Raw genomic sequence first — 27,361 nt, 5'->3', positions numbered from 1 at the left:
AGTTTTCACTCCTCAACTTGTATCTCCTTCCCCTTGGCCTCTTAAGTGGTACGAAAGCATCAAATTAGTTGTTTCTCATAAAATATGGTCAAATAACTCCAGGCAATATCCTCATTTCACAGGTGATGTGAAATGACTAGAAAATACCCCATAAACTATTCTGCCTTTTCTATTTCCGGAAACACTCTCCTTAGGAAGCCAATCTTGTTTTCTCCTGACTGGTTGGGCTGGTTTTTCAGTCCTAGGTAAAGTTCCACAAGGAACTTTCTGTTATTTATTTGAGACTTACTGCCCTGTCTGGAGCTTCTAAAAAATGATTCCAAAAAAGTTAAATCCAGAAAATGCTGTTCAACATTAATTGAACAATAGTTCAATAGTTCTTCTCAATACATTATATTTTTTGTCATTTGTGTTCTCTTTCTGTCCTTGTCCAGTTGCATAAAGATTTTTACAACATGATAATCAGAGTATATACGTAAGTTTATACTCAGCCTTTTTATCAGTTAGTATAATAGCATAAATATTTTTCAAGCGGCTACATAGCAACATAGTTTTTGCTTTAAAGACTGTATAATATTCCCCCAAGTGAGTATATAGTAATTTACTAAACCTTTTCCACTTGTATTGGAAAATTAAGCCAGTTATAATCTTTATATTATAAATAACACTACTATGAAAATCTGTATGCATAACACTACTGTGAAATCCTTCATGTAAAGAAAGAAAATATTTTCCTCCCTTTGGATTGTTTTGTAGGCTACTCATTATTTCGAGTAAATGCCTAAGTGTGGGAATAATGGATTTGAATATTTATGAGCTGTAATGATGGCTAGTGTTTTTGGAGCACTTACAATGTAACAAACTTAACTTTAGGCCTATTTCTATTTGGCGATGAATGCTTGTCCCTACTGTACAACTAACTCAGAGTAACCTTGGGTACTTACCCAATGGTGGCTGGTATCTGATGAGCCTTTCATACCTTTTCAGTAGAGATTGAAAAGGAAAATGAGTAACAGTTGCCTAATGCCTTTGGAAACTTCCATGTGGTCTGCTATTTAGGGACCACGTGTTACCAAATATGACTCATGCCTCATCAAAAGGGAAGAGAAGAGGACTAGGAGTTACTGAATCTATTATCTGTGGGCACCTTTATCATCTCATTTAATCCTTACAAAAATGTGATTATTCCTGTCTTAGAGATGAAGAAGCTGAGGCTCAAAGATGTTAGACAACTTGGAGGCCAGGTATGAACATGTTTGTTCCACTGTCCCATGATGATTATCTCTATTATAACCTACAGCTCCTTTCCTTCTTTCCCTGCCCCACCGCATAACCATACACACATACCTGACCCAGTAGATTTAATGTGCCTCTTTCTGGGCTACAACTCCAGGCATATATCCAATTACTGCTATCGTCCTTGATTTCCTAAATAGTGATTTATCAAACTAGTTGTTTCTAGTACTTAACCTATAAATTACACATGCCATTCCTACAAAGTCCCAGGGGTTTTAATAAAACTTGACTTTTTAAACTTCAGTTTATTTGAGAAAAAAAAATTAGGAAATTTTTGAAAGGCAACAAGAAGAAGAGATTTGCTCTAAGACATTAAACATAGTTATATAAGAAATATCTAGGAGTTAGTACCAGAAGTAAAACAGACAATTATTATCAGTGGATGAGAATTGTGTGTATGTGCATGCATACACATATATACACTTATGTATATACGCATAGATTTAACCTCTGATAACAGTGGCTGTCCAAATCTACAATAAAATATGTAATGGGTTTGTTGAGAAAATTGACTATCTCTTTGGAAATAAGTAAATTGAGATATTTTATGATACACCTTAAAATAAATTCCATATGGATTAAAGAGCTAAGGAAACCTATAAAATATTTGAAGAAAACAGAGGAGAATAATCTTTTCATCTCAGTGTAGGACAAGCCTTCCCAAGCTTATGGCCATGGCCAGGTTAGAAATAAAACTGGACATATTTGGTCACTTAAACACTTTAAAACTCCACATTAAAAAATCATCAAAATAAATTTAAAATCAAACTGTAGATTGAAAAAAATACTTGAAAATATACGTGAGACAAAATTATTAAAAGGACTTATATGAACAATAAGATTTAAAGCAAACAACCTAAGGGAAAGACAATTCAAGGGGGAAAATAATCAGTCAGCACATGAAATATACTCAACTCACTAGCGTTCAAGAAAATGCAAAGTGAAAGATCTAGATACTATTTTTTAAAAACTTCAAATTAGCAAAATTTTAAAATGTTGATAATATCGAGTATTGAATAGGCATGAAGACATAGATACATCTATCGTGTTGGTGAGCTATCCATACTGTAAAGTCTTAACAGATACAATTTTATCACAGTTTATAGTGCCTAACCTAAAAAAGATGGAAACAGAATAAACATCATCTGTAAGGGAACGATCCATTAAATTACAATATATTCACAGTATAGAATACAATAAAACACAATGCAAAGCAAAAAGAAATGATAAAATTCTATATAAACTGATGTGAAAAGATCTCCAAAATGTAGAATTAATTTTTTAAAATTCAGGTTATAAAACAATCCGGCAACATATTTTCATTTATGTTTTTTAAAAAGTATTGGCCAGGCACGGTGGCTCACACCTGTAATCCCAGCAATTTGGGAGGCCGAGATGGGTGGATCACGAGGTCAGGGGATCAAGACCATCCTGGCTAACAGGGTGAAACCCCGTCCCTACTAAAAATACAAAAAATTAGCCCGGCACTGGTGCCGCAAGCCTGTAGTCCCAGCTACCTGGAAGGCTGAGGCAGGAGAATCGCTTGAACCCAGGAGGCGGAGGTTGCAGTGAGACGAGATCACGCCACTGCACTCCAGCCTGGGCGACAGAGCAAGACTCCGTCTCAATCAATCAATCAATAAATAAATAGTATTTATATATAAGTACACAGAAAAAAGAAGTTTCAAAGATATGAGTAGAACTGTTCGTTATGGTATCCATGGGTACAGAGAGCAAGACCTTATCTTTCCTTTACCATTTGCATCTTTTAAAATAAAACTGTATTCGTATCTACATAATTTTTAAATATGCCTAAAACATAAGAAGAAATTGACATCCTAATAGTGGTGGGGGAAAAAAAACGTTTATCTGTAAGTCTTTAATAAAGTAGGCAAAGATTTAAGTGAAGATTTAGAGGACGTGGACACTAAATAAAATTTGATTACATATTTTAATCCTCTTACTTGATATAGAATACAATTTTAGACTTAGCACCCTCCCGCTGCGCGCACACACACACACACACACACACACACACACACACAGAAATGTCTTGACCATAAGACAGTAAAAAAAGAAATTTCTTTTAAAAGTTAAAAAACTTTAATCCCAACAAGTTGAGAATCAAAACATACCAAAAGTGCTAAAGCACACGCATGGAAAAAAGCCTGGAGGGATCCATTCCCAAAATGATTAGCTCTGGGTGGTGAGATTATCAGTAATTTTTAAATTTTCTTATGTTCTTTCTTATATTCTTGATTACAATTATCCAGTATCTCCTATACTGAGTATTATTTGCTTTTTTTTTTAAGATATGGAGTGATGGGGAGTGGGTTAACAATACCATATTTACATAGCAGCTAAATCAGGAGTTGGCTGAGGCCATGGGAGATTTAAGTTGTTCTCAAATTCTCATTAATCCTGGGTCATGCTCACAACTCAAACTACAACCAATGAAACTTGCTTCTCAACTAAGAGACTGAAAACCCACAACTCTGCTATTAATTTTTGTTGGAAAATCTCAATGTATATGTGGTATAGGTATGCCATCTGGCTGACTTGGCTTCAAATCCTGGCCTCCATCCTTATTGATTGTATGATATGAACTCAAGTGCATGCTTTTAAGCTCTCAACCCTCTACTTTTCTATGTGTAAATGTGGAAACAAGAATGCTTCCTTCATTGGAAATTTTTGAGGTTTTAGTGGAAAAGCATATAAAAAGTGCTTGACATAGTGCAGGGATGTGCTGATGTACTCAATAAATGGTAGCTATCTTATTCACACATGAATATTAATTATACTTTAATTCACACTATGCAGCCATAAAAAAGAACGAGATCATGTCCTTTGCAGGGACATGGTTGGAGCTGGAGGCCATTATCTTTAGCAAACTAATGCAAGAACAGAAAACCAGATACCACATGTTCTCACTTACAAGTGGGAGCTCAGTGATGAGAACACATGGACCCATAGAGGGGAGCAACACATACTGGGGCCTGTCGGAGGGTGGAGGATGGGAGGAGGGAGCAGATCAGGAAAAATAACTAATGGGTATTAGGCTTAATACCTGAGTGATGAAATAACCTGTACAACAAACCCCCATGACACACGTTTACCTGGGTAACAAACCTGCACATCCTGCACATGTGCCCCTAAACTTAAAATAAAAGTTAAAAAAAAAGTATATAGGCCGGGCACAGTGGCTCACGCCTGTAATCCCAGCACTTTGGGAGGCCAAGATGGGTGGATCACGAGGTCAGGAGATCGAGACCATCCTGGCTAACACGGTGAAACCCTGTCTCTACTAAAAATACAAAAAATTAGCCGGGCATGGTGGCGGGCACCTGTAGTCCCAGCTACTAGGGAAGCTGAGGCAGGAGAATGGTGTGAACCCAGGAGGCTGAGCTTGCAGTGAGCCAAGATCGCGCCACTGCCAGCCTGGGCGACAGAGTGAGACTGTCTCAAAAAAAAAAAAAAGTGTATATTAATTCTCATATCAATGTTTATATCAATATGCTTTGATATGTTAATTTACAATTATTTATGTTATTATAAGATATCATATTGATTCTAAATTCATAACGACCAGCCTCTCATGAATTTCTCTTAAGATTCGCTGCCCAGCTATTATCATTTCTCTTTCTTTTTTGTTTTTTTTTTTTGAGGTGGAGTCTCACTCTGTCCCCAGGCTGGAGTGCAGTGGCACCATCTTGGCTCACTGCAACCTCCGCCTCCCAGGTTCCAGCGATTCTCCTGCCTCAGCCTCTCGAGTAGCTGGGACTGCAGGCGTGCACCACCACGCCCGGCTAATTTTTGTATTTTTAGTAGAGATGGGGTTTCACCATGTTGGCCTGGATGGTCTCGATCTCCTGACCTCGTGATTTGCCCGCCTCAGCCTTCCAAAGTGCTGGGATTACAGGTGTGAGCCACCGTGCCCAGCCTATCATTTCTTTTTACCCCAGATTGTGCTTGAGAGTTATGAAGATAATTATTGTCATTATATAACTTATATTGTATTTTGCAAAGTGTTTTATATATCTATCATCACTTATTCTTTTCCTTTCAAAAAAAAGAAAACTGAAAAGGCATAATAATTAAACTTATTCTCCGGTGAGGTGTGGTTTTTATTCTGGATCTGGTTTTTTGATGCCTCTGAAGACAGTGCCAAGCCTTGTCTGGGTCTCAGCAAGATCATTACATGCTATGAGGACCAGCAAAGGCTCATGGCTGAGCCCAGATCCTCTTCTCTTATAACTGAGAATGCTGTTCTGTCTAAATATAAAACCAAAGAGAGAGAGAGAGAGAGAACAAAGTTTTGAGGATAGACAGCTGGAGGAAGCCTGCCAAATTATAGCACCTCTTATTTCTTTGATGTATTCAACTCTCTCCCCCACCAAAAAAGATCATATTCATTAATATTTTTATTTTTTTGTTTTATTATTATTAGTTATTATTATTATTTGAGATGGAGTCTCACTCTGTCGCCCAGGCTGGAGTGCAGTGGCGCGATCTCGGCTCACTGCAAGCTCCACCTTCCGAGTTCATGGCATTCTCCTGCCTCAGCCTCCCAAGTAGCTGGGACTATAGGCACCTGCCACCACACCTGGCTAATTTTTTGTATTTTTTTAGTAGAGATGGGGTTTCAGTGTGTTAGCCAGGATGGTCTCAATCTCCTGACCTCGTGATATTTTTCTACCAATTCTGTGAGATTACAAGTTTGATTGTACAGATGAGGTTACTGAGTTTCCAGAAACATTAAGAAATTGGCTCAAGGTCACCCAGCAGATTCAGACCTAGAACTCTCGTCTCAGGGCTTGCAAAACCAAATTTACCACATGGTCCCCCAGAGAAATGCGCAGCCCAAGGGAACATGGTCTTTTCAGATAGGCAGATACCTGGCATACCTATTTCCTCTCTCAACCTAACAGACCGTCTGCTTAAAGCTTTTTTTTTAATTTTATTTTTTATTTTAACATGGTAGCCATCTGCACTGGCTTCAAGATTGAAAGAATTAGATGAGAAGGAGAGATGGAAATTCAGCAAATGTAACTCAGGATTGGCTGGGAGAGGAGGACAGAATGAGGCATAGGGATAGCAAAGGAATCCTTGGCTTAGTAGAAATGCAGCCTTCACAAAGGATTGTGTTCTTATCACATAGATTAGAGCATGACACTACAGAATGTCCCAGAGACAGAAAGTATTCTCAAGCATCATGTTTGGTTGTTTCAAAACCTTGTGTCTAACAGTAGAGCCAGGATTATTTTCTAACATTTAAAGAATGGTTAATATACCTACATTTATATATATGTATATGCATATGTTTGTATATGATATATAACATATATATAGTATGAGAGAGGTAAAGATTATCTTTGAGGATGCTCTTTGCAGTGGTATATGTGCTACAGTAAAACCGAGGGAAAAACTGGAGATGCTTAACAAAAAGAAAATATTTAAATACATAAAAAATGGGATTTAACATGCACTTTAAATATCGTGTTTTCAAAGGATCATGAGATGCAAAGATGTTTACAATGCAAGAAGGAGGTTTCAGAATTGCATATGATATAGTCCCAATTCTTGAGAAATTGTAGGGTAGGTACCTTTTTATATCCATGTTCAGGTATATGAATCAGAAGAAAAAAGGCAAAGTATTAGCAGGTGCTGCTTATCTCTGCAGACTTGAATTCCTATTAATTTTGCCTTTCATCCTGAAACTTTTATACATTTTTCAAATTTTCTATAATGAACACGCACTTGTTTTATAGTCAGAAAAGGCAATACATGCTTTAAATGCTATAATAGAATAGTATATATCACAAGCTTAACTTAGGCTCTCAAAAGAACGTAAACCTGTATTCAAGAACCACAGCCCCATGGAATGAAGAGTCTCCTCTTAATTTTAGAAGAACTTCTTTGCCTCATAAAATACACCCTTTCTTCCAAACTCTAATTCCCCTTTATATCTAACTCTTATTCAGCTACTTAGTGGATGCCCACGGTTAACCTCATTAATCTTCGTATGGTAATTTATTAGGGATAAAGGGCTCTTAATTTGACCACTATAATTACCCTAGAGGTGAGTATAATGACGTCTGTCTTACAGGGATGGGAAACTAAGGTATAGAAACGGTAATGACCTGCCCGAATTTGCACATACAGCATGGTGAAGCACTTGAACTCAGATCTCCTGGCACCCAATCTTGTGGCCTCTCTCGATGAACAAGCGAACACAAGAAGGCGTAAATCTGAGTCCCTTTGTCTCAGGCATCTCTGCAGCAACAGCTTTCAAGGAACGCGGGTCAAATGGCAGGTCCTTTTCCCGGAGGCCCCTCCCACCGGCTCCGGGCGTGTGTGCGCGCTGTCTGCTTAATTCACTCATGGCTCTGTGCCACTGAATACATAAACAAGTGGGGAAAGCCTCAGAGAGGAATCTTGGTGCCCAAATGGAGCAATTTGTCTTCTGAAATTATTGTTTGAAATTGTTTATGTCAGTTGCCGAGTTTCTGTTCTGTACTTCAGGGACCTGTTTGTGATGGAAGGAAAAGTTCCCCGCGGCTGAACAGCCACGCTAGTTGAACACTTGTAGTGACAGTGTTGTCAGCTGCTTCCCAGTCCTCCCTGACTTGGAGAGGGTTTTGATGAGGTTCCCTACACCCCAATAGAGCACCCCAGGAACTATCTGATGCTCACATGCCTGCTGCGTGTGCTAACTAATTTAATCCTTACAGCAATCCTGTAAGGAGGTACTGTTATTACAGTCCTCCCATCCATAGAAGAAGAAACCAAGCCTCCAGCGCTGAAGGAGCTATCACAAAATCCCATGCCTTGTAAATGGAAAAGCTGGGACTTGATCTCATGCACCTTTGGATTCTAAGTCCATGCTTGTGACTGCTACCCTGTACTGCTTCGCACAAGTATCCGAACCAGTCAGAGCTGGCTTGAGCCATCTGACTTTGCCACCCCATCCTCCCGGAGAGCATGTGAATTGTGGATTCTGCCCTCTTAGTGACATCGTAAGGCATTTCCACTTGAGGTTTTTCTTCCCTATTCCTCTAGTGTCTTGAGTTATTTTAACATGAAAGCCTCAAGCTCACAAACCTGGCAGCTTTGTGAGTGAGAGAGAATTCCTTTTGAGGCATGAATTAGTCTTCTTCAAATGTTTTGACAAACTGAGAGTGTGGTGCTTAGGGAAAGAATAGCTTCGCAGTGTTCATGTGAACAGACATCTTTCTAAAACAACTTGAGCCCATGCGTGAGGCTCAATCATTGAAATCACTGCATGGTAATTCTGAGACCGAGCCTTTTGGCTTTCAGTATTCTCTTGGTTTTGACTCGCCAAATGCCCAGCACTAGATGCTGGCCTGAATTCATATCTCTTAATCTCCCTAAAGGAAGCAGAGCCGGGACATCCCTTAGGATGAAGAAAGAACAGTGTGTACCTGGTCTCAGCCCCCGCTGCTTGAGTGCTCTCCTGTAAGAGTCACTGAGGCCAGGCCAGCCCAGCACCCCCCAGAGCTCACCTTGTTCCTTGAGACCATCGAGGGCTACCTCAGTGACCTGATCATCATTTTCACCTCGTCCTCTCTGAGTACTCCCTGCAGTAGATGAGCAGACAGTCAGGCCTATGTTATTCTTGGTCAGTGAATACAACAGATAACAGCATGCAGGGCAACATTTGGCTAGGGAACAGTTATCATTGGTACCTGGAATCAGAAGGCAAGGAGCAAATTGAGCTCAGGCATTAGCACTCCACACAAAAATCATCCCTGGCTCTCAGCCTTGTTTGGGAAATGTGGCCAGGATTAGGGCAAGACCGACGCAGATAACCAGGTCTCTCATTTCACCTTCTCCAAGCATTCTGTCAGCCACCCTCTTCTCTTTACCGGGAAATTTGATGCTTCTGTACCCCAAAGAGGAACATGTCAGACCCACAGATGACACGGGCCACTGGTGGGGAACAGTGGCTTTGTCCTAGAGTCAGATAATGCCAGGCAAAGGAAAGAATTTGGTGGGTGAACCATGCATAGGAAGAGCAGAGGAGAGTTGTACATATGATGTGTGCCACACAGTATCAGCTTCCAGCTCTGGAGGAGACCAGAAGCCTCTGATGGTGGTCCTGCTTGTTACTTTCTAGGAAGTTATCCATTCATCAGCCAATAGCTTTCCCAAAGACCTATGCCTGGTAGTGTCCTTGAAGGCAATAATGTCAAGGTCAAAGATTACATATAAGGATGCGTCCAGCTAAACCTAGGGTAGGATTCAACAGAAAAGGGAAGGTAAAAGACTAAATTATAAACAGGTACCACTGCCCTTTTCGCGGAGAGAGTTTTCAGGGGGCTCATGCTCTGTTGTATCCAGGGTTTGTGATCTTGACCTGGCACCATATGGAGAGGATGCATCATAAATAGCCATCCAAGCTGCTGTTCAACACTTCTTAACCCAGGTCCTAAGTATGATAACTGCCATGTGCATTCTGTCAGAAGTGTACGTTTTGCTCACTTTTACAAACACCTGCATCCACATACCCAGAAGTCTTTGATTGGTAGAACAGGATTTAAAAGTAGATCTCAAAGCTTTACCTGGTTGTGCTGATAGCTTTCTGTCACCACGGGATGCCCCTCTTCAACAATTATCATATGGAACCTCTTTGTTTGCAAATAATAGAGAATCAAACACTAGAAACCCTGAACAAGCTTAAGCAAAAAGGAACACTTATTATAAACATACTGGGGTATCTCATCAAACTGAACGACAGGAATGTATTAGCGACTTGGGTGGAAATAAGCTGGAATTGGGGATTTGAACACTCTCAGGCTACTCTTCTGGCCGTCTTCTGTGCTCCATCTTCTCCCGCAATATTGACTGGCTTTGTTTCCCAATTCACATGGGTGAAAATGGCCACCTCCGACTGCTATTGAATTTTCTCTTTCAGTCCCATTTCCAAAATTCCTAGGGAAAAGCTCAGTCTGGCTTGAGGGATGCCCATCCTCAGAACAAAAACTAGGACTAGGAAGAGAGACAAAAACCATGTGGATGGCAGAGGAGAAAAGCATTTCCTATTAAACCCAGTGGAAAACCGTTTCAGAAGAGAATAAAAGGGAGGCATCACTGGCTTCCCCTCCTTTCTTTCATTTGTCCCTGTCACCAACAACTTTACTGTCAGTACCTGTCTCTGTCTTCCTCTGTCGCTTTCTCTCGTGCGCGCGCGCGCTCTCTCTCTCCCCCTCCTTCTCTCTGTCTCTCATTCTCTCTTTCTTATCAGGCCTGTCAAGTCTTTCGGGAATGGAAATTACTCACACATACACAGATACACACACATACACATACACATACACATACACATACACATACAAGCTGTTGTTAAGTAGAACTGGAAGGAGGCAAATTAAATGCTGTGGGCCTGACAACTCCTTTTATTTATTTGTTTGAGTTTCCTGGGAGAAAAGGCCAGACAAGCTTCCCTAATTCCCAAACTACATGAAGCTCCTGGCATGACACTCCCCAAATTGTAATTATTTGTTTAACATCTTTCCCCCTCTCTAGGCTGTAAACTTTCCATAGGCAGAACTTGTGACAGTTTTATTCACAGCTGGATCCCTCATGTCTAAGACAGTGTTTGGACGTACAGTAGGTGATCAGTAAATATTGAATGAATGAAATGAATGAATGGACAAATGAATGATGTTAGCATGTTCACCTTACTGGCAAATTCCCAGATGAAGACATTACTTCAAAGCCTCCTGGCAGCCCTACCAATTTGGCTACCAATAATCATAGTAATAGTGCTTTTGTTGTTTTCAAAAGTCTGATCAAAGAGTGTGTCATATAAGTAAGTCTAATTCACATCTCTCTCTTTCTCTCATTCTCTCTCTCTCTCTCCATTTTTCATGAATTTATTATCAAGACATAGCAATTCTTTTTTTTCCACTTGTTTCTCAAATTTGCCCTCTTTTATTTATTCCCAAGTGGACTTTCTTCCTTATCCATGGATCATGATGACAGTCTCCAAACCAACCCTGTCTCTTCCCATCGTCTTAGCATCAGATGAGTCCTCCTAAAATGTCAATGTTACTGAGTTACTTTGCTGCTCAAAAACATGCCAGTGTAGCCCTCTTTCTACAGGAGAAAGTGGAACATAGCATCCATGGCCCTCTTTTTCTGAATTCCTAACTCCTGTTACAGTGTTATCCCTTACCACTCCCAAATAGGAACCTTTTCCTTGAACAAGGCAATGTCCAGGGGAACACTACATATTTTATGGAGCCCTGTGCAAAATGACAGTGCAGGGTCCATTGTTCAACAATGATTAAGAATTTCACAATGGTGACCGGGTGCAGTGGCATGCCTGTAATCCCAGCACTTTGGGAGGCCAAGGTGGGTGGATCACAAGGTCAGGAGTGCAAGATTAGCCTGGCAAACATAGTGAAACCCCGTGTCTACTAAAACATACAAAAATTATCCAGGCATGGTGGCACATGCCTGTAGTCCCAGCTACTCGGGAGGCTGAGGCAGGAGAATCACTTGAACCTGGGAGGTGGGGGTTGTGGTGAGCTGAGATCATGCCACTGCACTCCAGCTGGGGAAATAGAGTGAGAATTCATCTAAAAAAAAAAAAAAAGAAGAATTTCGCAATGGTGATAGCACCTCATTAAACCAAGCACAGGGTCCTTCTAAAAATAGGGCTCTTTCACAGCACAAGTTATACACTTATGAAGCCAGCCCTGGGTAGGAAGTGCCATGTTTATTTCAGATTTAAGATTTTATTCATTTTGGGCCAGGCATAGTGGCTCATGCCTGTAATCCCAGCACTTTGGAAGACCGAATCAGGTGGATAACTTGAGGTCAGGAGTTCGAGACTAGCCTGGCTAACATGGTGAAACCCCATCTCTACTAAAAGTAGAAAAAATATTAGCCAGGCATGGTGGCATATGCCTGTAATCCCAGCTACTCAGGAGGCCAAGGCACAAGAAATGTTTAAAGCGAGGAGAGAGAGGTTGGCAGTGAGCCAAGATCACACTACTGCACTCCAGCCTGGGTGACAGAGTAAGACCCTGTCTCAACAACAACAAAAAAAAGCAGAGGGGCTGGGCACAGTGGCTCACGCCTGTAATCCCAGCAATTTGGGAGGCCAAGGCAGGTGGATCACTTGAGGTCAGGAGTTCAAGACCAGCCTGGACAACAGGGTGAAACCCCATCTGTACTAAAAATACAGAAGATTAGCCGGGTGTGGTGGTGCATGCCTGTAGTCCCAGCTACTCGGGAGGCTGAGGCAGGAGAATCACTTGAACCCAGGAGGTGGAGGTTGCGGTGAGCCAAGATCATGCCACTGCACTCCAAGCCTGGGAGACAGATTGAGACTGGCTTAAAAAAAAAAAAAAAAAAAAAAGTTATTTTATTGGTCAAGAATACCCTTTAGCATCTTACCCATAAATTTCTCACTTGAAAAGTTCTTGAAAGGTTCAGTTCTTCTGCCCTTAGTAGCCTTCTACATATATGGATTATTTAATAACATGTTGCCTAACACTTTAGTTAACTCAAGCGTGTGTATCTTTTCTCCATCGGAGTATATATGCCTTAAATTGCTTTGCATAATTCCCGGTGTCTAGAGGTACCTCAACAAATAGCAAGGAATTGTTCAATACTATTTGAGAACTTGAATTTGTAGATACACACACGAATGCATGAGCACCAGGCTGGCCTGGTGATCCCAAAGCCTTTTGGAGTCACCATAGAAGTAATAGCTGTTCTAGTTGACATTTCCCTCTAAAGGGTCACTTTGGTACCCTGCATTTCACCCTTAACCTCTTAGACCCCTTGGTGAGATATGCTTTACAATCTTGCAGCGTTTTCCTGTCCTTTGAACGTAACATTAAGAACTTTTACAAGAAATATTGTAATCTCATGGGAAAAACTTGAGATTAAGAGGAATCTCAGAGCCCTGAATTTGGAGACTTACAAAAACAGACCTTGGTCAAAAATGAAGCCAAGTGGCATGAAATGTTAGCCCTCCAAGGAGCCTTTGACATCATCAGCTCATCTCTCTTGCTTTACAGAGGAGGAAACTGAAGCTGCAGAGGTGTCTCAGCCAAAGTCATATGGCTATTTAGTGGGAGGAACAAGGGCTCTTCTCCCAGGCTCTTATGTGACTTGCAAGACATCCTGCCAATATATCAGGGCAGAGAGAAATTTGAATGAACTTCTAGTCAACACTTGTAGGCATTTCACCTGTGTGCAAAGCAGAAATTGAATGTAGGCCCAGTTTTCTTTTTAAGACACTTTGATTTTTCACAAAATTCTGGAATTTGGCATCTAACTGTACAGCACTCGAGTTATGAAGAAGGTTTCCATTTAGACACAGGGCTTATTGTATCTGCAAAACATGGACACAGTCTAGAGGCATGGGAGTACAAGCAGCATCATGGGTCTGATGAAATGATAGCTCTTGTAGTTGCCAAGGGCACTGGTTGCTAGGCAGGGTACAGAAGAGTCTTAACAGTAGCCAAGAGTCCATTGTAAGAAAAGGTGCTGCAGAAGTGGTGAAAGCCCACCACCATCTGCTGATGGAAAAGGAAGGGTTCCCTCTGCTGCTGTTGCCAAGGGAGCTGGCTCTCTCCTGGATTTGAGAGCTTTCCAGTGCTCTGGAGCCTTCAGTATCCTGCAAGAAAGCTTCGAAGGACCCAGATGGGTTGGGAGAAAGAGCCATGTTGGTGTAATGGCACTGTAATCTACATCCGCTCTTTGCTCCTGAATAAAATCGTTCATCTATTCTCAAGCAGTATCTCTTAGGAGGTTTGAGATTTTTAGAACCAAATCATAAAAATAGCACACCGAAGTTGGAAGGTGTTTAGGGGACCATGCAAACCGATGATTTTAAAACATAGAGTTTTAACATTTTGTGAGAGGTTTCGCTTTTGTTGTTCACCTCCATGCTATTTTTTTCTTCTTTCCGTGTAAGATTTTTAGCTAAAAAACACTACACTTTCAGTAATATGTTTTAAAAAAAATTTGAAACCACCTATTTCTAACCAAGTCCTTCCCTTCATGAGTAAAGAGTCTGGAGCCCAGAGAGATGAATTTCTTGCATTATTATTATTTTGATGTGTTGCTAGAAAAAGACATGTGGGTTTACTCAGTAAAATCTGGGGAGTTATTTTCACCTTCCCACATAGTCAAGGCAGAGCCATTCCTAGAGGGACTAGAATTCGTGGACTATTTAGAAGAAATAGAGGAAGATGGCTTTGTGGGTGAGGGATGTATGGCTGGTACAGTGACTCCTCATCTTTTATTTTTGTTTTATTGATCACTCTTTTGAAATAAATGTATATTTTCTTCTTTCCCCAAATGATAACTTATTAAGTATATAATAAACAGAAACCATTTTATCATTTCGTTAAAAGTTTAAATATAAATTAATTTATGTTCGAAAAAAATATCTGGTCAAACCATGTATTCTGGTGTTCTTTTAGAAAATACGACCATTCTTTGGGGCTGAAGAGGTTGCAGCAAGTAGGGGGCACAAATAGGTCAAGCAAGGCTAGGGGGAATTTACTTAAGATAAATGGAGTAGTTGGGTAGACAAAAACCAAATAGTCGAGTGGAGAGGAGGGAAGAAAGAAAATCAATCACATTTGAATAATACGATGGTGTTAAGGAAGCAGTGTATCCATGGCAACGTGGGAGAAGAAATGGGTAAGGATGATGCTTTTAGCAAGGATGATTTATTTGGTTGGATGAAACAGAAGATTAACACACAGATTCCAGTAACTTCTCTGTGATTCTTTGGATAATAAAACTTCATGGGCCCATGTTGTATACTGGATGAAAAATGGACAAGAACTAACAATTGCCAAAGAGTTGAGATGCACTAAGATACCTAGTGTTACTGGTTTGGGACAACAGTGTTGCTGAAAGCATTGGAAAGTCTCCTACACCCAATGGAGGAAAAGGCAGCTGTTCTCCACCTTGATTGTCAACAGCAGATTTCTGGGTTTCAGCTGATCCCCCAGTTTTGTCAGTACAACCTGAACTGAAGCATGGATGGGCAATAACCCTGCTTATTAGAGCAGAACAGATCGCTTATAGGAATGATCCTGGGCCACTATTTGCGGCTTCCAAATTATCTAAACAGTTGAGCAGATAGCCAGATTCATTGTGAAATTCTTACAGCAAATCGTTTATGTAAAAAAATGTTTAGTTTTTTCCTTCCTTTCCTTCCTTCCATCTCCTTCCTTCCTTCCTTCCATCTTCTTCCTTCCTTCCTTCCATCTCCTTTTTTCCTTCCATCTCCTCCCTTCCATCTCCGTCCCTCCTTCCTTCCATCTCCTTCCTTCCTTCCCTCTCCTTCCTTCTTTCCATCTTCTTCCTTCCATCTTCTTCCTTCCATCCCCTTCATTCATTCCTTTCTTCCTTCCTTCCTTCCTCCCTTCCTTCCTTTTTTTCTTCCATCTCCTTCCTCTCTCTCCTTCCTTCCTTCCTTCCTTCCTTCTTTCTTTCTTCAGGATCCTTTCCTTCTTGGGCCCTGGGTGGCAGCCCATGATGTGGGCAAAAGTATTGCCTTACAAATCAGAGTTCTGCTAGGACACTTGGCCTATTTGTTGTTTCCCTCCTGGAGCAAGACCTAGTGTACCCCCGGTTTAACACATCTTTCATTTTCTATTAAACATATGTGAATTAATTAGTTGTCAGTGGAATAGATATTCACACCCATGTGCACACACACAAACACGTTGTTCTTAAAATTAAAAAATAAACTTTGTTTTCCTATTCCCATTATCTTTTCTATTTCTTCTTCTTTCTACCCTTTCCCTTATCCTTGCTTTCTCTTCTTTTGTCTGCTCCCTTCTTCCCTAAAATCCTCAGTACATTTAGAATTGACTCACACTCCGATTTAATCAGATGAAACTTTTCCTACCTGCTGCATATAAACATTTACAGGAATATATAGCACTGCTATCATAATCTCATATATTGCTTCTGTTGCTGGTGTAGGTATAATTTTTGGTCTCTTGAAATCTTGTAACTTCTTGGAAATAATCCTGAAGCCTTGATTTGGGGACTTAGACTCCCACACCCTATAAAGTATATATTTTGTCAGATATAAACCTAGTCTGACACCAAACAAAACAAAATATTTAGGTCAGGATGTAAAGAAAAAGTAGAGACAGATTTGATGTTATGTAAGCATATATTATATGACAAACAATATATCTAAAATCCATTTGATATAGAAATGAATGATATTAGAACAACTAATTAACAATTTGAGGCCAGGCACAGTGGGTCACACCTGTAATCCCAGCACTTTGGGAGGCCAAGGCAGGCGGATCACTTGAGGTCAGAAGGTCAAGACCAGCCTGGCCAACATGGTGAAACCCCGTCTCTACTAAAATACAAAAATTAGCTGGGCATGATGGCAGGCAACTGTAATCCCAGCTACTCAGGAGGCTGAGGCAGGAGAATCGCTTGAACCTGGGAGGCAAAGGTTGCAGTAGGCCGAGATCACACCACTGCACTCCAGCCTGGGTGACAGAGCGAGACTCAGTCTCAAAAAGTTTTTTTGAAAAAAATAATTAGAGCCTTTTGTAACACTATACACTAAAATTAATTCCAGATGCGCTGAAAAGTTAAATGCAAATGTAAAAACCAAAACATAAATATGTAAGAACATTTCAGTGATACATAATCTGGAGATGGAGAAGGTCTAAGTATACATCAAAGATAGAAATCATAAAAGAATATTCTAAGGGATTGCATATAGAGATGTTAAATGCCAAAAATCATCACAAGATTGAAAGGCAAACTAAAAAAACCAATGGAAATTCACAACATAGATGACTGACTATGTTTAATGTACTTCAAATATAAATAGATCTCCTAAGTCTATAAGGAAAAAAAATCCCAGTGGAAAATCTGTCAAAGAATGTTATCAGACAGTTTGCAAAAGAAAAGATACTAATAGTAAAAAAGTCTAAGAAAACATGTTTGACTCATTAAAAAATATAACGAGATACCATTGTTACTTATCAAATTAGCAAAGCTTTTTTCTTCTTCTTCAGTAGCATCATCCATTGTTAATAAGGTCGTAGTGAAGTTAAGACACTCCCATAATCCTGGTAAGAGTACAAAATGGCTCATCTTTACTGAAGGAAAGAAAATTAAGTTTACAGTAAAAAGGGATTAAATAGATATTGAAGCATAATGAAATACTATGTGGCCATAGAGAATGAGAGTTCATATATACAAACCCACATAAAAAGTAAGAACATATTGAAAAAAATGGAAAAGCAAGGCACAAAATAGTATAAAAAATGGTCTCATTTTTGCATGTAGCATATTTGCTTATTTCGATTTCTCAAACATACTTTTTTTCTCAGAATTTCCTGGAATGTTTGTGAAAATGTATTCCCAGTCTACCTCGGACATACTAGACTATAGTCTCCAGGAAGGGGACCAGGGAAATTTGTGTTTATCAAGCCCCCCAGGTGGTTTTTATATCAGGTAAATTGGGGAAATCCTGATCAAATCTAATGTAAACTCTTTCTTCAATTAATATTGAGACTGAGATCCAGCAAGGCTCTGGGAGCTGTCAAAAGCAATAGCTATTTAGTAGCAGAATGGGATCTAGAATTACGTGTGTCTAATTCCAGATGAGCAATCCCTTTTTAAAGCCCCAAGCATATTCACTAATATTCTTAAATTTAACTCCCAACAACTTCCTAATCCCTTTGTAGACAGGTGGCAGAAGTTCTTAGCTCTATTGTTGCACATTCGGTAATGACCTTTCTTTGTTGATAGCGAATGGAAAGTTTTCCATTTTCACCGTTCCCTAGCAATGTGACATTTTCAAACAGTAGCTCAAAACTCTTTAAATAGAAAAGATCCATTTCTACTCTATCGTGACTCAGTAACAGCCACAGGATTCTTCTCAAACTTTCCTAAAAATGTCATCTTTGGGCTGGACTCAAGAGGAACATTTCAGCCAAGGAGACACATTTTCCACTCTGTGAAGAATGAGCGAGCATGGGGTTGGAACATAAAGTGTTTTGCAATCCTCAGAAAAGCAATACTTGTCATCAAAACCATGGCAACGTCTCCATGTGATGCCATCAGAGTCTGGGATCATTCAGGAGCCTCATTCTAATTGGAGACTTGGTCGGGGCCATCACCTGTGTTGGTCAGAACAGTCACCCAGCTGCCTGTTGGCTTCAGAAAGAAAACGGTACCCTACCTGACTGTTGCCATGGAGACACTATGGACAGTGATTCTGAGCTGAGCATCCCTTATGTTGAGTTACTAGGGGGCAGGTAGCATGAAACGTGCCTCATGTTCTAATGGCTTCTGATTCTTCATTTAAAAAGACATGCCCTTCACCCTCGCACCAAATGGAAGAAATACATTAAAACACAAGGTATAATATGACTAAAGTTACTGTTTTCTCACCCAAATATTAATAGTTCCATTTGGAACTTACACTCATGAGATAAAAGTTTAGAGTCCAAAATCATGGTTGGAAATTTGCCTGCCTAAGTTTATAACTCTATGGCCTTGGATGAGCTTTTATATCTTAGGAGCTATGACCAGGGGATAATAATACACACTCCTCAAGGACTATTAGGAGATTTCAATAGATGATTTATGTAAAACACTTCAGTCCCCAAGACTGGCACTTTTCAATTCTGTTAATAATCAGCCCCTTTCAACTTTCTTACTAGGAATTATCAACATGAGAGAGAGAGGGAAAAGGAATAAAAGAAAGGAATAGGAAAGAACTGACCTGTAGTGAATTAATGACTCAGCTTCTTCTATTCACCTCATTTTCTGCCTTTTCCATCTCACTCGACGTGATGTGTTACTCCTGTGCCTTCAGTTTTCCCTTCATGTAAATGGCATAACCTCTTCTAAGGGACCATCACTCCTGGGCACAGCCAATGTTTAAGGCAGTAATGACTTTTTAAAGGGTATATGCTTGCATTCCCATCGCAACCTAAAGCTTGCTTTTCTTCTTTAGATTCTGCCATCCAGAAAATAGGTGGGCTTTCTTGTGAAGCAGCCATTATCGATACAATGCACAAAGGTCTTTGATAACCTTGTAGAGTTTGGAAAGTGGTAAGCTCATTAATGCCGTCCCAATAATCCTGAAGTTGTTAACCATTATTTGTTGTTAATACTGAGATTACAGCTATATACAGATGCTATCCATATAGAAGGCTGGGGCTCTTGGACATTGAGGATTATGACGCTTGGCAGACTCAAAGTTAAATCTATGTTTTCCATTCCCAGTGTCCTTGCCCCATCCTGTTGCTTCTCTTTGGCATCAAGAAAGGCCTGCCCACCAGCAGCGGGCATGTGGCAGAGGTGACTGTCTAAGTAATAAGCAAAATGTCACAATGTCCTTCAATCCTGATATTTCCCTCCTGTTCAACCTGAAACTCTAAGGAGACCTATACAGCCGCACCTGGTTCTCCCTCTTCTGAGTGCCTCTGCTTTCTCTCCCAGGCACAGGTGAGTGCACTCTGCCAAGCTTCCTAACCCTCAATTTCCAAGAGCCCTGGCCCACCTATCTGTACATAGCAATAACCTTAATATTAACAACAAATAATAGTTAACAACTTCACAGGATTATTGGGAAGGCATTAGTGAGTTTATCACTTTCTAAACTCTACACTCTCTGGTCGCAGCCCCCGTGTTGTGCAGAGATAGTTTAGCTCCCATTCTTGAGTTGGAACCTAGTTCCAGCCCCGAGCTGCAAGCGTGGAATCTAGTCCTGGTTCTCCACTATACTTGACCCACAAGTTTCTATGCATTTTTAAATAATTATTAAACAGTGGGCTGCTTCTCTGACTCAATAGGCTTCACACCTATTCTATGATTATAGAATATTAAGGGAACATATTTTCCCTTCTTTAGGAAGGTACATGCGTAGGGTGGTGGTAGAACTTGCTACTTGTTCCTGAAGTTCATTTTGGAGAAAAATCACAGGGTGGAGCTGTCATGGGACATTTATGTTTTTTTAAACAAACAAACAAACAAACAAACAAAAACATAGACCAGTCACGGTGTCTCACGCCTGTAATCCCAGCACTTTGGGAGGCCGAGGCGGGCGGATCACCCGAGGTCAGGAGTTCAAGACCAGCCTGGCCAACATTGTGAAACCCTGTCTCTACTAAAAATACAAAAATGAGCTGGACATGATGGTGTGTGTCTGTAATCCCAGCTACTCAGGAGGCTGAGGCAGGAGATTCGCTTGAACCTGGGAGGCAGAGGTGGCAGTGAGCCAAGATTGTGCCATTGCATTCCAGCCTGGGAGTCGCAGAGAGACTCTGTCTCAAAAAAAAAATAAAATAGAATAAAATAAAATAAAATAAGGTGCTCCCTACCAGACATGAAAATATATATCATTAGTCTAGAATAAAATAAATGGTGTAGCACTGGAACAAGAATATTCAAATGAGGAAATCAGAATCCAAAGCCCAGACCTCTGAGTAAAGAGATGACTTAAACACAAACATATGACTCCCAATTCTGATGACAATGGCCAAAAGAATGCAAGAATAGAAAAAATACTGCTTTGATTCTGGAAGCCTAGAAAGACTGACACCCAAATGTCAGAATCATGAGAGAGATTTCTGCTGTTGATAAAACATTGGGATGATGTAGAAAAGACACCAAGAACTCACTTCCCACGACCTTCCAAAGATAAGAATGAGGTCCCCAAAAAGGTGAATGAAGAGAAAACTCCAGGAATACCTGTCACTTAGAGGTGGGTAGAACTGGGAGTGGAAAAAGGCATGGGCCAAAAAGTAACCTTCTGCTCAAACCGTACTTTTAGCTATGATGGGTTCATGGAGGTTTGCCAGGAGCTCTGGGACACAAATGGGCGCAGCAAGCTGAAAGCAGGGAAGGGAAGGGAAGCTCTGCTCAGCAAAGCACAAAAAGGCATCCGGGAAGGGGCCAAGCAAAAGCTGCAGGTGGCTGTGCCCAGAGAGCAAGGCAGCTTCACCAAGCATAAGGCCAGTGGGGCAAGGTTTCTGTCTGAAGTGTCAGGACTCTCCTATCTGCAGTGGGAAGCAGCCGCAGAGAGGGATGGGTTCATTCGAGCTCAATCTCTAGTATCAAAGCTCAGCCGAACCTGGAGAAGAAGCCACCCAGGGACGAATTCCACTGCTGAGATCATCCAGGACTTAGCTCTCTCCCCACTCCCTTTAGAGTTAGACCCTGACCCAGCAGCCAGGCCTCCAGCTTCAGAGGAGAGAAAGATTCCAGTAGCTTCCATGTGATAGGAGCAACAAGGCCAAGAGAAATGGGCAACCTGGTCATACTTTGTGGGAAGATCAGAACAACCTTTTAGGAGAGCTATTGTCATACGTACCAAACGCCTTCAAATTTGACATTTCCTGTGACGAAATCATTCTACTTCTAGGAGTGTTTCTTAATGTAATATCAAAGACATGGCCAAAAATCAACTAGAAAGAATGTCCACTGTGATTTTTAATGTTAAAACTTTAAGAAATCTAAACCTTCAATAATGGCCAATGGTTCAATGACTTAAGGAATAACCAAAAAAAAAAAAAAAAAAAAAAGGAAAGAAATTTAGTAGCTCTACAGCTACTAAAATAGCATCATTTGATGGGTATTAAATGGCATGTGAATGTATCTTTGATATATACTAATAGAAATCAGCTAATGAAGGAACCCTTATAATGTGATCCCACACAAACATATAGGAAAAAGGACCTAAACTTCATGAATGAAATATTAGCAAGAAGTATCCCTAGTTTAGAGATGATCTTAGTCCATTCAGACTGCCATAACCAAATGCCATAAACTGGGTAACTTATAAGCCACAATAAATCTATTTCTCACCGTTCCAGAGGCTGGAAAGTTAAAGGTACAGGCAGGCTTGGTGTCTGATGAGGGCCCCTTTCCTAGTTCATAGAAGTCCGCCTCTCACTGCCTCCTCCCATGGTGGAAGGGGCCAGACAGCTCTCTGAAGCCTCCTTTATAAGGGCACCAATCCCAAATATGAGGGCTGTGCCCACATGACCTAGTGACCTCTCAAACTTCTTAATACCATCATCTTGAGGATTAAGATCGCAACATATAGCTTTTGGAGGGACACAAACATTAAGACCAGAGCAGATAAGTATGTTTTCTCCTAGAAGCTCTTCTATATTTTGCAATGTTTCTGCATTAAGCTCATATTGTTTTTGCTTCTTACCCCTTTATCCCTTTGTGCTACATTCTAAGAGGACAGTTTAGCTCAATCTTCTAGTTCACAAATTCATTTTTAGTTGAGTTTATTTTAATGAATGAATTTTTACTTTGCGATTAGTGTTAATAGGAAAGATACTATTTTTTGAATTTTAATTTTTTGAATTGTTGTATAATACACATAAAATGTACCCTATTAACCATTTTAACTGTACAATTCAGTGACATTACGTACACTCACATTGTTGTATAATCATCACTAAGATTTTGCAAAGCTGAAACTCTGTTTGCATTAAACTATAACCCCCCCCATTCTCTCTTCTCCCAGCCCCTGGAACCCCCCTTCTACTTTCTGTCTCTATGAGATGGACTACTCTAGGTACCTTATATAAGTGGATTCATATAGTGTTTCTACTTTTGTAATTGGCTTATCTCACTCAGCATCATGTCTTCAAGTTTCATCCATGTCGTAGCATGTCAGAATTTCCTTCCTTTTAAGGCTGAATAATATTCCTTTGTTGTTGTTGTTGTTGTTGTTATTTTAGACAGAGTCTCGCCCTGTTACCAGCCTGGAGTGCAGTGGTGCAATCTCGGCTCACTGCAACCTCCACCTCCTATTTTTTTTAGTAGAGACGGGGTTTCACCATGTTGGCGAGGATGGTCTTAATCTCTTGACCTCGTGGTCCGCCCGCCTCGACCTCCCAAAGTGCTGGGATTACAAGTGTGAGCCACTGTGCCCGGCCCCATTTTATAAATATATCACATTGTGTTTATCCTTTGTCCATCGATGGACACTGGTGTCACTTCCCCCTTTTGGCTATTAAGAATAATGCTGCTATGAGGGTAGATGTACAAGTATCTCTTCATGTCCCTGCCTTCAATTCTTTTGAGTATATACCCACAGGTGAAATTGATGGATCATACAGTAATACTGTGTTTAATATTTTGAGGAGCTGCCATACTCTTTTCCACAGTAATTGCCCATTTTACATTCCTATCAACAGTGCACAAGGGTTTTAATCTCTCCATATCCATGCCACCACTTGTTTTCTGTTTTATGGATGGTAGCCATCCTGATGGCTGTGAGGTGGTTAATGTATTATTTTTCTGTTGATGAATTATCTTGCCTGTTTCTGAGAAAGGCCTGTTCCCTTTGTTCATACTGTTACCTTAAGGGTATGTTCTTTCCTTTGGTTAAGTTTAGAGTTTTCTTTCATACTGCTGATATTGCTCCCAGATTAGGCGATTCTTGATTGTACCCTAACATCGTGCCCTTGCAGATATCTGTTAGACAGTGCACAGGTGAGCAAGCTTACAGAGAAAACACATGTCACTGATACTTGTGTTTTGGTGAATTCAAGGATTGTAAGGGAGGAATAGGATGAGCCAGGAGCTAGTTTCAGAGGATGAAGAAATCATGACGCTCTTGGATATTGTCAGCAATCTATAGGGCCCATCGCTGTGTCTCCAAACAGGCTGGATTTGCTGCTACCACTTGAAGACCTGCAGACAGACATTCCCATGCCCCATAACCAATGCCTAGTCCAATGTAGGGACAGATACAGGATGTCACAGGGGTAGAGCTCCTGTCTCAGTACCCCAGCTAACAATCCTGTTTGATTGAGCCTTGGGTCCCCTCCTGCTCCTTGGCATGGAGGGCTCTTGGCACAGCTTTCAATTCCTCACTTGCAGATCTTAGAACTTAGTTTTTCAATCCAATCCCATATGTTTTGTGTGTTTCATAAATTACTTAGGGTTCCAATCCGCTGAGGAATCTCATTCTTCTTTTCTGGTTTAGGTGTGTGTGTATATATATATATATATATACTTTTTTTTTTTTTTTTTTTGATACGGGGTCTCGCTCTGTCGCCCAGGCTGGAGTGCAGTGGCACAATCTCGGCTCACTGCAAGCTCCGCCTCCTGGGTTCATGCCATTCTCCTGCCTCAGCCTCCTGAGTAGCTGAGACTACAGGCGCCCACCACTACGCCCGGCTAATTTTTTGTATCTTTAGTAGAGATGGGGTTTCTTCACGTTAGCCAGGATGATCTCGATCTCCTGACCTCATCTCGGCCTCCCAAAGTGCTGGGAATTACAGGCTTGAGCCACTGCCCCCGGCCTAGGTATACATTTTTAAAACTACCATTTCTGTTATTTATAGGAATCAGGTGTTTGCTCAGTTTGCCATCTTGAAACAGAAAACATTTAGTATTTTTGCTGCTAAAAAAAAAAATAGGAAGTATAAATTAATACGAATTAGAACTTAGCACCTAGAAACAGATTGTGGCTTATATTAGAACTTAAGTAAATGAAGAAGTTGACATTATAAATCAGTAAGCAAAGGAAATTTTTTAATAAGTGGCAGTTATATATAGTTTCCCAACTATTTGGGATAAATTAGAGTTAGAGCCTAGCCTCAAACCATATACCAAATTCCGTATGCAGGGATATCATAATCAAAGGCAAAGAATGTGAATGCATAGGTTAGGCTCAGGAGGGGCAGGCTGAACTGGAAAAGAGAGTTTGTGTGGGGAATAATGTGCATATAGGAAAAGACCTCAAAGGCTAGCATAAGGAGCCACCGCAAGATGCTATACGAAGTAATCTTATAAAAAGGGAGTTTACGGAAATTGATCTGCTAATGCTGCGTAACATGTATTGCAAGGAGATAACCCACTAATAAAAATAAGAAAAGAAAGATGTGAGATGGTTTAGTCTAGATCTGAACTGAAGGTTCTTAACTTTTGTAAGTCTCAGAGACTTCCGAAAATCTGATAAAAGTCATAAGCCAGTCCATAGAAATACAGATTTACACACATGCAAGCAACATTTTTGCATACAGCATCAGTGATTTAACAGGGCCCTTGAAGACCAAGTTCTTGAGGTGAGAGGGAGAGGAATTTATTTTGTATTCAGGGAAAATTGAGTTTATCTCCCCAGCTAGCATGTTACGGTCATGAGAATAGTAACTCTCCTATTCACCACTGTATGCCAACAGCAAGCAATGCTTTCACATAGTAGGCAGTCTAATATGTAATGAATGGTTGAACGAATGTAACGAATTAATGCCTTCAATCTTTATAACTGAAAAATCTGCAAACAATTAAACCAAAAAAAGAAGCATGGAAATGAGTGATGTCAAGTAGGCCAGTGATTTCTCCATATAGAAGCAAAGAAATTTTGGAAATTTTGTCTCCTACCAGACCCTCTTTTTTTTTTTTTTTTTTTTTTTTTTTTTTTTTTTTTGTGAGACAGAGTCTGGCTCTGTCGCCCAGGCTGGAGTGCAGTGGCGCGATCTCAGCTCACTGCAAGCTCCGCCTCCCGGGTTCACGCCATTCTCCTGCCTCAGCCTCCCGAGTAGTTGGGACTACAGACGCCCGCCACCACGCCCGGCCAATTTTTTGTATTTTTAGGAAAGACGGGGTTTCACCGTGTTAGCCAGGATGGTCTCGATCTCCTGACCTCATGATCTGCCCGCCTCGGCCTCCCAAAGTGCTGGGATTACAGGCATGAGCCACCGCGCCCGGCCCCAGACCCTCTTTAATGTCATACTTTCATTATTTGTAATGGAATTTTTCTCTCTGTTTTTGTCTTATCTCTCCTCTCCTCTGATAATATATATATATATTTTGAGACAGGGTCTTGCTTGTTGCCCAGGCTGGAGTGCAGTGGCCCAATCTTGGCTCACTGCAACCTCCGCTTCCTGGGTTCAAGTGATTCTCATGCCTCAGCCTCCCCAGTACCTGGGATCACAGACATGCACCACTATGCCCAGCTAAGTTTTGTATTTTTAGTAGAGATGGGGTTTCACCATTTTGGCCAGGCTGCTCTTGAGCTCTGACCTCAAGTGATCCACCCGCCTTGGCCTCTCAAAGTGCTGGGATTACAGGCATGAGCCACCATGCCCAGCCTTCTTTGATCATATATTTCTCTTCTTTTAGAAATTCTGCTAAAATGTTTTGTGGCCACTTACTTAAAGATGATGCCCGAAATCAGTGTTCCAGCCCTAACCTCTCAGCCTTTCTCCAGCCCTATATCTCAATTGTTTATCAGGCACCTTATTTCATATTTACCAGGACAACAAAAATTCAGGTTGTCTAAAATTATGCTCATCGTTTTTTCAGAGTTCTCTGTCAACTTTATTATAACATAACTCTGATACATGTTTTCAGAACCCTAAATCTTTAAGCTTTAAATTAAAGGAGCTTAAATTTGGAAGCCTTGGCTTTCTTTGGGAATCTAATGTGTGCTACAGACCCATATGCAAGAAAATAATGCATATACGCAGATATAGTTGCATACATCAAGTAGCTATATTTCTTGCAACATATCCAAAGATCCCAGACTAACAACCTCTTGAAAGATAGTAATATATATTTCTTTTTTTTTTTTTTACCTTTTTTTTTTTTTTTTTGAGATGGAGTCTTGCTCTTGTCACCCAGGCTGGAGTGCAATGGCACAATCTCGGCTCACTGCAACCTCTGCCTCCCAGTTCAAGCAATTCTCCTGCCTCAGCCTCCCGAGTAGCTGGGACTACAGGCACCCACCACAAGGCCTGGCTAATTTTTTGTATTTTTAGTAGAGACGGGGTTTTGTCATGTTGGCCAGGCTGGTCTTGGACTCCTGACCTCGTGATCCACTCACCTTGGCCTCCCAAAGTGCTGGGATTACAGGCGTGAGCCACCACAACCAGTCAATAAGCATATATTTCTATCCTCCTTCATGTCCCCAAACTCTTCTAATTCTTTTTGTTCAAAGTGTTTTTAATATTTTCGTCTTTTGTTTCCATTTCCACTTCTTTGTCCAGCTCAATCTAAGTCAAAATGGCTTAATATCTAGAGAACTGAAAGAGTC

General features: G+C 40.6%; 1 protein-coding gene and 1 long non-coding RNA gene across 2 annotated transcripts in view; one reads left to right on the top strand and one right to left on the bottom strand.

Annotated features, from left to right (window-relative positions):
- The window catches only part of MYOCD (myocardin), a 100,207-nt gene that overhangs the window by 7,028 nt on the left and 65,818 nt on the right, over nt 1–27,361 (top strand). The window lies entirely within an intron of this gene.
- The window catches only part of LOC130540935 (uncharacterized), a 34,180-nt gene that overhangs the window by 1,056 nt on the left and 5,763 nt on the right, over nt 1–27,361 (bottom strand). The window lies entirely within an intron of this gene.

Source organism: Pan paniscus, chromosome 19 (assembly GCF_029289425.2).
Source record: "Pan paniscus chromosome 19, NHGRI_mPanPan1-v2.0_pri, whole genome shotgun sequence".
Taxonomy (NCBI): domain Eukaryota; kingdom Metazoa; phylum Chordata; class Mammalia; order Primates; family Hominidae; genus Pan; species Pan paniscus.
The sequence above is the reverse complement of the archived record's forward strand: the minus strand, read 5'-3'. Positions and strand labels throughout refer to the sequence as shown.